Below are 12,226 nucleotides of genomic sequence, written 5' to 3'. Positions count from 1 at the left end.
AATCTATTATGATTAAGTATAATTATATGTATTGGGAAAAGTATGCTATTGACATGAAGAATGATAAAATTAATTCATAGTTGCCAAACTAAAAATTATCAAGCATATTAACAATATTTTGTGATGTCAAACATCCTTTCTGAGATATGATTGTAGTACTTGAGAGTATAGGCTCTAGGCTATCAATATTAACTATACCAGTTATCCACATATCAGTTTTTCTACCTATAAAATACAAATAGTAATGTTATTTAACTTCTGATGTTATTGTGAAGATTAAATGAAATAGTTTATTTACAGTTTTAGGCATAGTGTATCCTATGCCGTAAGCATTCAAATGTAACATAGTACCATCATTTTTACAATTAATACTATCAGCTCTTTGATAGAATTCCCAAGAGTCCAGAGACTCCAGAATGATATATAAACCATAGAGAGGAGAGTTGCTATTTGATAAAATGCTTGGATCTCTACAATATGTACTTAGATCTCTATGCTTCATTAGTTCATTGGCAGAAGGAGGTCACATTTACATTTCTGTCCAAATAGTAGTACAAGAAACCTCCCACTTGTTAACAAGCATTTTAATATTTCCCTGTGTCCCAATTCTACCTCTTTCTATGAATCCCATTTGTTCATATCCTTTTTTTTTTTTGAGATTTTATTTATTTATTTGAGACACACACACACACACAGAGGGAGCACAATCAGGCGGAGCTGCAGAGGGAGAGGGAGACGCAGACTCCCCACTGAGCAGGAAGCCTAACATGGAACTCAGGACGTGGGGCTCATGACCTGAGCCAAAGGCAGACGCTTAACTGACTGAGCCACCCAGGTGCCCCACATATACTTTTAATAAATAATTTTTATTTTAATTTATTTTAATTTCTATTTTTTATTTTTATTTAAAATAAATAATTTTAATAAATAATTCCTTACTTGTTTGGAGTGCCACTTAGAGTAGCACAAGTAACGCCAGTTCACCCTTTCAGACTAATCTACGACTATGGATCAATGGACAGCACTTCCCTTTTATTTCAATTGCCACTCTATTGCCTGTTATCTCAATTGCCACTGAAAGTCCTGCTGCTGAAGGGTCTAGATGCTTGAATAAAGTGCCATCCTGAAGGTTGAGGAAAGACGTGGTCTTAGAGAACTTTCTGCTCTCCCTGGCCCCATTCCCTTGCTAACCATCACTCTTAACTCTTTCAGCTGCTTCTGTTAGGAATATATCTTCTACCAGTTGGCAATCGTTTCTCTCAGTGTCACATTTTATGAAGGGTAAGCCATGGCAGTATTTCCTAGTTTTAAAAGTCTTTGCATTCATACTCATGTACCCATTTACTTAAAGAAAACTCATGGCCCCAGGATACCAAATTGGGTCTGGAACTAGCATCACTGTGTTTGGTACTGGTATTAAGTCTGACCTCCTGATCTAGACTTGTTGAAAATGACTTTCATGAGAGCCAAGCTTTACTTTATTATCATTATTTTCAGTATGGCTATTTGAAAGGGTCTATGTTTTCCTTTAGTTTAATTTCAACATGAGATAGGAGAGTAGCAACAATTTCTAAACCTCTTTTTACAAGACACCTGGACAACAACTATGTAAATATTTAGATACAAATTCATATGAAGGATGTTAGCCAAGTCCATTATTCAGCACCAGATTCATCGAGGGTGGGATATTGTTTTACAACACCTGCCCAATGTGCTTATGCCCAGGTAATATCCTAATAATGCCCAGGTAATTTTCCTAATAAAATAGAGAGGATCAGTAGTTCATGGGATTTCTATGACTTCACTTTAGACTGATCATTTTTATTGATGAAGCAAATATTAAAATAACTCTTCAATATCTTCAAGTATTATATAGGGAAAATTATTATTAGCAGAGACTTAGAAGGTGCAATATGAATAGCTGGTCCTTTGGTGTGTAAAACACAAAAATTATCCTGTATGAACAAAATTTTCAATTATCCATGGAAAAGAATTAAATTTGTTTCCCAGCCATTTTCTGGAAGGGATCAAGTTTAATTTTATTAGCAAAACAAATACCAGTAGTAGCACATAGGTGCATTAGTGGAACAATATAATTTCATTAAATGTATATTCCATTAGGAAATGACTGACTTTCTTATACAATGAGAGAGATTAATTATTTGGTTTTTCTATACAGTTATATCCAGGGCAGTTTATACAAACGATTACATTTATCTCTACATAGAATATATATATGACAAATCTAAAAATTGTTGTTAGAACATGAGGGATGATTATGCTAGTGGAACTTAATCTCTTAGCAAATTTTATTTCAATTTTGGCAAGAGGATTTCAGAAGTTCACGTGTAAAGTAATTGATTATTATAGAGTGGCTTTAAAAGCAAAACATTCTCCTTTTTCATTTGGATTTTAAGCAGATAATTTTGCAACTATTTTTATTTGATATTTAGAACAATCTTATGAAATAGATGCAAAAACACTCTGAATTTGAGAGTTTCCATTGACAGCATCTGAAAAGAAAATAGCGATGTCAAGACTCGAAACTGAATTTTGTGAAGTCTATGCTTTTCGTTTGTGTATTGAACAGGTGTTCAAATAACAACAAAATCTGGACACCTCCCTAAAGAAGAGATGCAGTTGGTAGATAAGCATATGAAAAGACACTTAATATCGTGTAATTAGGGAACTGCTAATTTAAAAAATGAAACACTACTATGCACCCATCAGAATGACCAAAATCTAAAACATTGGCAACAATAAATGCTAGCAAGGATGTGGAGCAACAGGAAATCGCATTCATTGCAAGTGGGAATGCAGAATGTTAATACCACTTTGAAAGACAGTTTGGCTGTTTCTTACAATGCTAAACATAGTCTTGCCATATGATCCAGCAATCATGCTGCTAGACTTTTACCCCAAATCATTGAAATTCACAAAAACCTGCACACAAATGTTCATAGCAGCCTAATTCAAAATCGCCAAAACGTGGAAGCAGCCGAGATGTTCTTCAATTGGTGAATGAATAAACAAACTGGTCTATTGGTACAGTGGAATATTATTTAGTAATGAAAAGAAATGAGCCATCAAGCTATAAAAAGACATGGGGAAACTTATATGCCTACTGTTAACTGAAAGATGAAAGTATAAGAAGACTACATACTATATGATGTCAACTGTGACATTCTGGAAAAGTCAAAACTATAGAGGTATGAAAAAGATAATGGTCTCTAAGGACTTGAAGGTAAGGAGGAGGGATGAATAGGTGGAGCATAGGGAATATTTAGGGCAGTGGGACTATTCTGGGTGATACTATAATTGTGGATACATGACATTATACATTTGTTAAAACCAGTAGACCTGTGCAACAGAGTAATTATATTAATATAGACTTCAATTAATAATAATGCATCAATATTGGTTCATCAGTATAACAAATATATCACAGTAATGCAATATATTAATAACAGGGTAACACTCTGCAGAGAAGACAGGTTTATGAGAACTCTGAACTTTTTGCTCAATTTTGTGTAAACTTAAAACTACTCTAAAAAATAAAGTATGTTAATTAAAATAAAATAAACACTGATTTAAATTCTTACATAGTGTGTTTGTCACACTATTGTCCTATCATTATCATGTAGGTTGCTACCTCCAACTTATACACTGTTTTACATTTGCATACAAAATTTAATATGAAGGAGTTCCTGGTGGCTCAGTCGGTTAGCTGACCCACTTGTGATTTTGGCTCAGGTCATGATCTCATGTGTCGTGGGATCGAGCCCCATGTTGAGCTCTGCTCTCATTGGGGAGTCTGCTTGAGATTCTCTCCCTCTGCCTCTTCCTCCACTCATGCTCTCTCTCTCTCTCAAATAAATCTTTAAAAAATCTTAATATGAGACAAAAATGCATTAAAATAAAACTAAAACCTATAAAACAATTCCTAATCATTTGAAAACTTAATAGGTTTCTTCACGTAAGATCTTTTTTCCCTCAACTGCCCAGAGAAAATGAGTCCTGCAAAGAATGGCTTAATGAAATCACAACTATATTTTTTCCCCTTACTAATGGACACAATGAAAACATTCAGCAAAATAAAAGAGTATCTAAAATATCTTATTTTCCTTCATGTTTTTCACTCTATTTTCTTCATTATCACAAAACTAATTTTTTAACTTGCTTATTTGACCATTTAAATGCTTTTCCAAGGGGGCACCTGGGTGGCTCAGTTAATTAAGCCTCTGACTCTTGATTTCAGCTCAGGTCATGATCTCAGGGTTCTGAGATGGAGCACTGCGTAGGCTCTGTGCTGGGAGTGGAGCCTGCTTAAAATTTTCTTCCTCCCTCTCCCTCAGCCCCTCCCCACTCGAGCTCTCTCTCTTTCTTTCTCTCTCGAAACATAAATAAATAAAGTTAACTTTGGGGACACCTGGGTGGCTCAGTCGGTTGAGCAAACTGACTGGATTTCAGGTCAGGATCTCAGGGTTGTGAGATCGAGACCCACATCAGGCTCTGCATGGAGCATGAAGCCTGCTTAAGATATTCTCTCTCTCAGGGTGCCTGGGTGACTCAGTCGGTTAAGCATCTGCCTTCAGCTCAGGTCATGAGCCAGGGTCCTGGGATTGAGCCCTAAGTCGGGCTCCCTGCTCAGTGGGGAGCCTGCTTCTCCCTCTTCTGCTCCCCCCTGCTTGTGCTTGCTCATTAGCTCTCTCTCTGTCAAATAAATAAATAACATCATTTAAAAAAATGGTATTCTCTCTCTCTCCCCTTTCTCTTCTCCCCTCCTCTGCTTGCATGTGCACGCTCTCTCTCTTAATTAATTAATTAATAAAAATGCTTTTCCCAAAAATCCTGAACTTGGCCTTGATGTTTATTTATATACCTAATTCTTCCATATTATTACTGCAGTTGTTTTCTTATATTTTAATAAAGTAAAGGTATTGTGTAATTGTACATATGTCAGATATTTTGATACCAAATTTTAAAACCACATTTATATTATAATATTTTGATTTTATAGAATACTATTTATTAGTACCCTTACAATGAGTCTTATTATAATTATCTACTTAAGACACTGTATTTTTATGGACTAATTTTATACCATTTAAAGTAAAATTTGAAATGTCTTATTTAAATTATCTAATGATCATCATTATTTGACCAAAAGGTTAGAGGGAAGATTAAATGAGCAGAGGATAGCTATGTGGTATGTATATGATGAGGTAATGGCTTCACTCAAAATGTTTTTTCTCAGCCCTTAAAGAGAGGACTACTTATCACTTCAGTTATAGAATTCTTTGACACTGTAGCTCTGTTCAGAGAAAGAATCTGCCACAGTCAGAACTCTGGCTGTGCTGATGTAATGTTCTCAAAATATGGTCCCCAAACTAGGGATCAGAATCCTCAGCATCACCTGGGAACTTGCTAATTATTGGCTCTTATCCAGGACCTACTAAGTCAGAAATTCTGGGGATGCAGTACAGAAGCTGGGTTTCACAAGTCCTCCAGGTGATTCTGATCCATGAGAACCACGCTCTGCAGCCTTGGATACAGCTGTTAGTCTTAGCTATGCGGCTAAGTCAAAGAGGAAACCAAATTATTGGACAGAGTAATATCTTTTAGTTAATGCTAAAACAATGATTATTAAGACAAAGATTCCACACAGTGTAGTATACTTCAGATGCACATACTCCTTTTTTATTTTTTAAATGACTTATGATTAAGGTTAGACTATAGTAATGAGAACTCTTCCCAATAGGGCTTGTAATCCTGGAGTTAATGTGGATAGCTGGAGTTAATATCTCTGTTACAAAATAGATCACAGACTAGTACCCCTAAAATTTAGTTTCCTAAAATCAAATCAGCGATACTAGGATATAAGTTTTCAAGACTTAAGGTCATTTGCTATATGACACTTTTATGGAAGGGGGAAGATAAATGGGTAAATTGTTTTCAATTAGTTAATCATTATGCCTACACATTAACATAAGGAATCATGCCTATGCTTTTCTTTTCTTTTTTAAGGAAATCAAAGGATCTTCCTTGAGAAGATGTTAAAGAATGCACAAAAGTCACTTCCTTGAAGTAAGTTAATTCATTGGGAGAGAAATTAATTTTTGTCCATGAGACCAACAGTTTAAACCCAGATTAGTAATATATTAAATGAAGACTAATGCCAAAAGTGCTAAGTTTATGTGGAATAGTTAAGTCATGAGGGAAAAATATAGTTGAATGCCAATGTGAAATAGTTTATGTTGGGGTTTCCTGTCTGTTGCCCTGACATTCAACAACATTTTGAGGTTAAATGTTATGGATTTATAACATTTATAAGAACTATATGGAAAGTAGTAGTTTATAGAAATGTTATATATTTCCCCTTATCTCCAAATTTCCCTTTAAATTTATTTTTGCCAAAAGTTACATTCTAATGTTATTTTCTCTTGTCTAGGATATGTAGCATAATTTAAATGTTCTCAACTGCATGTATGATAATATTTTCACAGAATTTTTTTAAATGTTTCTCACAATCACATATTCCCCAAATAAATTGCACCATCAATTTAGGAACTTGATTAAGTGTTGAAATGTCAAGTATTTTTTTCTTTCTTTAATAATACAGCTCTTTAGTTTTCAGTTAGGTACCTAGTCAAGCACTACATTCCTAAGTCTCCTGTTGAAGCTTTGTGTGACTCTATGACAAAGTTATAGCCAATTAAATATAGCAAAGAAATGTCATATGCAACTTCAGAGCCATTTTCTTAAAGGGAAAGGCAATGCCCTCCATTTGCTTTTCTTGCCTTTGAATTTGCTGAAACATGTGTGCAATGATAGAAACAAGAGCAGTCATCCTAGATTACAAGACAAAAGCCACATGTTTAGCATGGCAGAACACCAAGATAGACGATCTTGGGTCACTGACACTGCCAAGGAAACATACACACTGACTATCATGGATGAGAGAAATAAATTATTTTACTTAAGCTTTTATTGTTTTGGGGTCTTTGTAGAGAATTTGATGTTTATGCTCACTGATGTACTGGGGAAACCTAATTTACTTCATGTTCTATTGTTTATAAATAGAGAGACAACACATTTGTTGATATAAAATAAAAACAGAGATTTACCACAGGCAAAAGCATTGTTATAATGTGTTTGCTTTTCAAATACTTGCTCTAATTCCTTTGATCCTGAAAGTCAGTCAACAAAAATTATTGAGCACATTCTAAGCTCAACATACTCCTCAAGGCTTCAGGGATGCAATGGTAAGCAAACCAGCCAAGGTTGCCACTCTTAAGGTGTCTTAATACTGCTAGGGAACTGAAAAAGCGAACAGATACATAAAAAAAATAAATTGTATACATAATACTTAAATCAATTTAAATAGTCACAAAAGTATCTTAATTTCTTTGAAAATTAAGAAAAATTCCAAACAAGTATTATTACATATCCACTTAAAATCAGTACAAAAAAAAAAGTTATCATGTAAGAAATTAAGACCCTCTTCACAAACTCCCTGATCTTATCCCCAAATCATCCAACTTAATCTTGACAGTATTCATCACTGTGAAGTACTCTTGAATAGCCGGCCTTTCTGCCTTTCTCCTCTGCATATCACTATCCATCTGTTTACCTATTTGTAAAAATACATATACTAGTGTGTTGCACTGCATCCCGTGGCCGCTTCTCTGTTCCCTCAGCTCCGTGTGCCTCTGGCTGCAAGGGAATGGGGCCCCCTCGCTTGAGCCGGCGGGGCCAGGCCTTAGAGCCCCTGGACCAGCCGTAGCACGTGGTGCATGTCTGCGCTTGACGGTGCGTATAAAAGCCCCTGCTGCCCAGCCAGGCTCTGGTACAGTTCACGGGAAGGCCCGAGAGGAGCCCAGATTTATGCGCAGGACCGGGGACCCTCTGGGCCACGGTCCACAGCTCACGATCTAGCAGGAGGCCGAGCAATCGAGCACTGCGGACGCCCTCGCGTGGCCCATGTGTACAGGAACAGAGGGACAGAGGACGAAGGGGCCCCTTCTTTTTAACGGTGCCCACACACCTTGCTGTTGTGAAGTTGTATGTAGTGTGAACACGTTGTGATGTTGATTGATTAAATGTAAAACAGTTAAAAAACAAAAACAAAACAAAACAACAACAACAACAACAAAAACACCAGCGCAGGAGGCAGCCCTCTCCAAGTCCCTCCCCAGGCTTTTGGCCCCAGTCCTGGGCCCCACCCAGAGCCCAGTCCCCTTCCTCCGCCTTCCCGGCCCTCGCTCATCGCACCAGACACCTACAAGCTGGGATGCAAAACTCTAGTGAACACACCAGCCGCCAGAGTTGCGAGGGAGCAGCCAGGGAAAGTTGGCTGGACAAGACTTACCCGTACAAGAGTCCTAGAAACTTCCAGGTGGAAGACGCGCCAGATGTGATTATACCAAAACGATAGCATACTATAGTTATTGGTCTTGATATTTTTAGATGAAAATCTTACTTAATAGAGACATAGCTGTTTTTAAAGAATTGATCTCTACCATTTCATGCATTTTTAGTAATTTTTGCTAGTTATTTCCCTTTAGTGGACATATTGGTTGTTTTCCAATTTTAGGTGTTACAGATATTCTGCAGTGAGCACTCTTGTGCTTATATTTTTATCTCTTCATGATATTATTTCTGTATAATAGTTTTCAAGAAGTGGGATGTTGAGACATGGGATATGCACTTTTAAAAATTTGTGAATAAAACCAGTTTACCCTTCAAACAGTTGTATCAATTTACATTACCACTAACCTTGACTAATACATGCTACCAATCTATTATTATTTTGAATAATCAGATGGGGAAAGTGAGTCAATAATATCTCATGCTTATTTGACATTTCTTTTATTTGTTGTTCCTTTGTATATTTTGTTTATTTTTCTATGACTTTTGGCTACACATTTTGCTTTTATGTTATTTGGTGCATAAATGTTTGTGGATGTTATATTATCTTCCTCAATTGTATTCTTTGATATTTTTGGCTTCAAATTCTACTTCACAGGGTAGAAATGTAAATACTATGGTTTTCTTTCTGTTTGAGTTTAAGTACTGTATTTTCTCCCTCTTTACATTCAACTTCTCTATAGCTTTAGATTTAGGTATATCACTTGTTAGATTTTATAATCTGAAAAGCTTTCCCTTTTATAGAATAATTCAAATTATTCCCCTTCATTGGGAAAACATATGTGCTTGTCAGATGCCTATGTTTTCCCTTTTCTACTATTCATTTATTTTTTAATAATTTCTCATTTCCTCATTTTTTTTCTAGATCAAAGAAGCAATTTTTCTTAGAATTTAGTAATTAGTGAAAATGTCTTTAAGGAAATGATCATTTAAAATATGAATATATGCAAAAAAGTCTGTAGAAAAATAATCATAGTTTTACTATTGAGAGATTTACTTAGTCTTTGTTGTAATATCATAAAGTCATTTTTGTAATGTCTTGTCAGTATGAATAGGGGTATTCTTTTGTATACATAGATACAATTTTATTTTATTTTTTCCTATTTTTTAGACAAGTGTTATTTATTTTATTTTAAATTCCAGTGTTATGTTAGTTTCAGATGTAAAATATAGTGATTCAACAATTCCAGACATTACCCAGTGCTCATGATGACAAATGCACTCCTTAATCCCTATCACCTATTTTACCCATCCCCCCACCCACTTCCCCTCTGGTAATCATCAGTTTGTTCTCCATAATTAAGAGTCTGTTTCTTGGTTTCTCTCTCTCTCTGTTTTTATTTCCTTTGCTTAGTTTTTTGTTTGTTTCTTAAATTCCACAAATGAGTGAAATTATATGGTATTTTTCTGTCTCTGAATTATTTCACTTAGCTTTATACTCTCTAGTTCCATCCATATCATTGCAAATGGCAAGATTTCATTCTTTTTTATGGCTGAATAATATTCCATTGCATATATATACCACATCTTCTTTATCCATTCATCTATCCATGGACACTTGGGCTGCTTCCATAATTTGACTATTGTAAATGATGTTGCTATAAACATAGGGGTGCATGTATCCCTTTGAATTAGTGTTTTTGTATTCTAGGGGTAAATACCCAATAGTATGATTACTGGATCATAGGGTAGTTCTATTTTTAACTTTTTGAGGAACCTCCAAACTGTTTTCACAGTAGCTGCACCAGTTTGCATTTCTAGCAACAGTGCAAGATGGTTCCTTTTTCTCCACATCCTCACCAACACTTGTTGTCTCTTATGTTTCTGAGTTCAGCCATTTCTTTAAAGATTTTATTTATTTACTTGAAAGAGAGAGAGAGCAAGAGAGAGAGAGAGCATAAGCGGTTGGAAGGGGGGCAGAGGGAGAGGGAGAAGCAGACTCCCCTATGAGCAGGGAGCCCGATGCTGGCTTGATCCCAGGACCCTGAGACCATGACCTGAGCTGAAGGCAGATGCTTAACCAGCTGAGCCACCCAGGCATCCCCTGATTTTAGCCATTTTGACAGGTGTGAGGTGATATCTCATTGTAGCATATGATGATGAGTGATACTGAGTATACATTAATGTGTGTTCCCCATCTGTGTGTCTTCTTTGGAGAAGTATCTGTTCTTTTTTTCTGCCCATTTATTTTAATTTGCTTTTTGGGTCCTGAGTTGTACACATTCTTTATATATTTTGGAAACTAACCCTTTATCAGATATGTTATTTGCAAATATCTTCTCCCATTTAGTAGGTTGCCTTTTAGTTTTATTGTTTCCTTCACTGTGCAGTAGCTTTTTTTTTTTTTGCATTTTTTAAATTTTATTATCTTATGTCACCATACATTACATCATTAGTTTTTTTTTTTTTTTAAAGACTTTATTTATTTGACAGAGAGAGACACAGCAAGAGAGGGAACACAAGCAGGGGGAGTGGGAGAGGGAGAAGCAGGCTTCCCGTGGAGCAGGGAGCCTGATGCAGGGCTCGATCCCAGGACCCTGGGATCATGACCTGAGCTGAAGGCAGACGCTTAATGGACTAAGCCACCCAGGTGCCCCTCATCATTAGTTTTTGATGTAATATTCCATGATTCATTGTTTGGGGATAACACCCAGTGCTCCATTCAATATGTACCCTCTTTAATACCCATCACCAGGCTAACCCATCCTCCCACCCTCTCCCCTCTAGAACCCTCAGTTTGTTTCTCGGAGTCCATAGTCTCTCATGGTTTGTCTCCCCCTCCAATTTCCTCCCCTTCATTTAAAGTTGAAAATAGAGCTACCCTACAACCCAGCAATTGCACTACTGGGTATTTACCCCAAAGATATAAATGTAGTGATCCAAAGGGGCACCTGCACCCCAATGTTTATAGCAGCAATGTCCACAATAGTCAAGCTATAGAAAGAGCCAAGATGTCCATCAACAGATGAATGGATAAAGAAGATGTGATATATATATATACACACACACACACTGGAATATTATGCAGCCATCAAAAACCCCCGAAATCTTGCCATTTGCAACAACATGGATGGAACTAGAGGGTATTATGCTTAACGAAATAAATCAATCAGAGAAAGACATGTATCTCACTGATACGAGGAATTCTTAATCTCAGGAAACAAAGTGAGGGTTGCTGGAGTGGTGGGGGGTGGGAGGGATGGGGTGGCTGGGTGATAGATGTTGGGGAGAGTATGGGCTATGGTGAGCGCTGTGAATTGTGTAGGAGGGGAAAAATGCAGTAGCTTTTTATTATGATGTAATCATAGTAGTTTATTTTTGCTTTCTAGAAAAATGTTGCTACAGCCAATGTCAGAGAAATTATTGCCTATGCTCTCTACTAGGACTTTTATAGTTTCAGGTCTCATAATTTGGTCTTAATCTATTTTGAATTGATTTTTGTGTATGGTGAAAGTGGTCTAGTTTCATTCTCTTGCATGTAGCTGTCCAGTTTACCCAAAACTATTTGTTGAAGACACTGTCTTTTTCCCATTGGATATTCTTTCCTGCTTAGTCAAAGATTAAATAAACATACAATTATGGGTTTATTTATGGGTTTTTAATTCTGTTCTATTGATCTTTGTGTCTACTTTTATGCTAGTACCATACGGGTTTTGATTACTACAGCTTTGCACTGTACCTTTAAGTCCAGAATTTTGAAACCTCCAGCTTTGTTTTTCTTTTTCAAAATTGCTTTGGCTATTTTGGGTCTTTTGTGGTTCCATATTAATTTTAGGATTTTTGTTCTAGTTCTGTG

Source organism: Mirounga leonina, unplaced genomic scaffold, assembly GCF_011800145.1.
Source record: "Mirounga leonina isolate KUSES-001 unplaced genomic scaffold, KU_Mleo_1.0 Mir_151, whole genome shotgun sequence".
Taxonomy (NCBI): Eukaryota; Metazoa; Chordata; class Mammalia; order Carnivora; family Phocidae; genus Mirounga; species Mirounga leonina.
The sequence above is the reverse complement of the archived record's forward strand: the minus strand, read 5'-3'. Positions refer to the sequence as shown.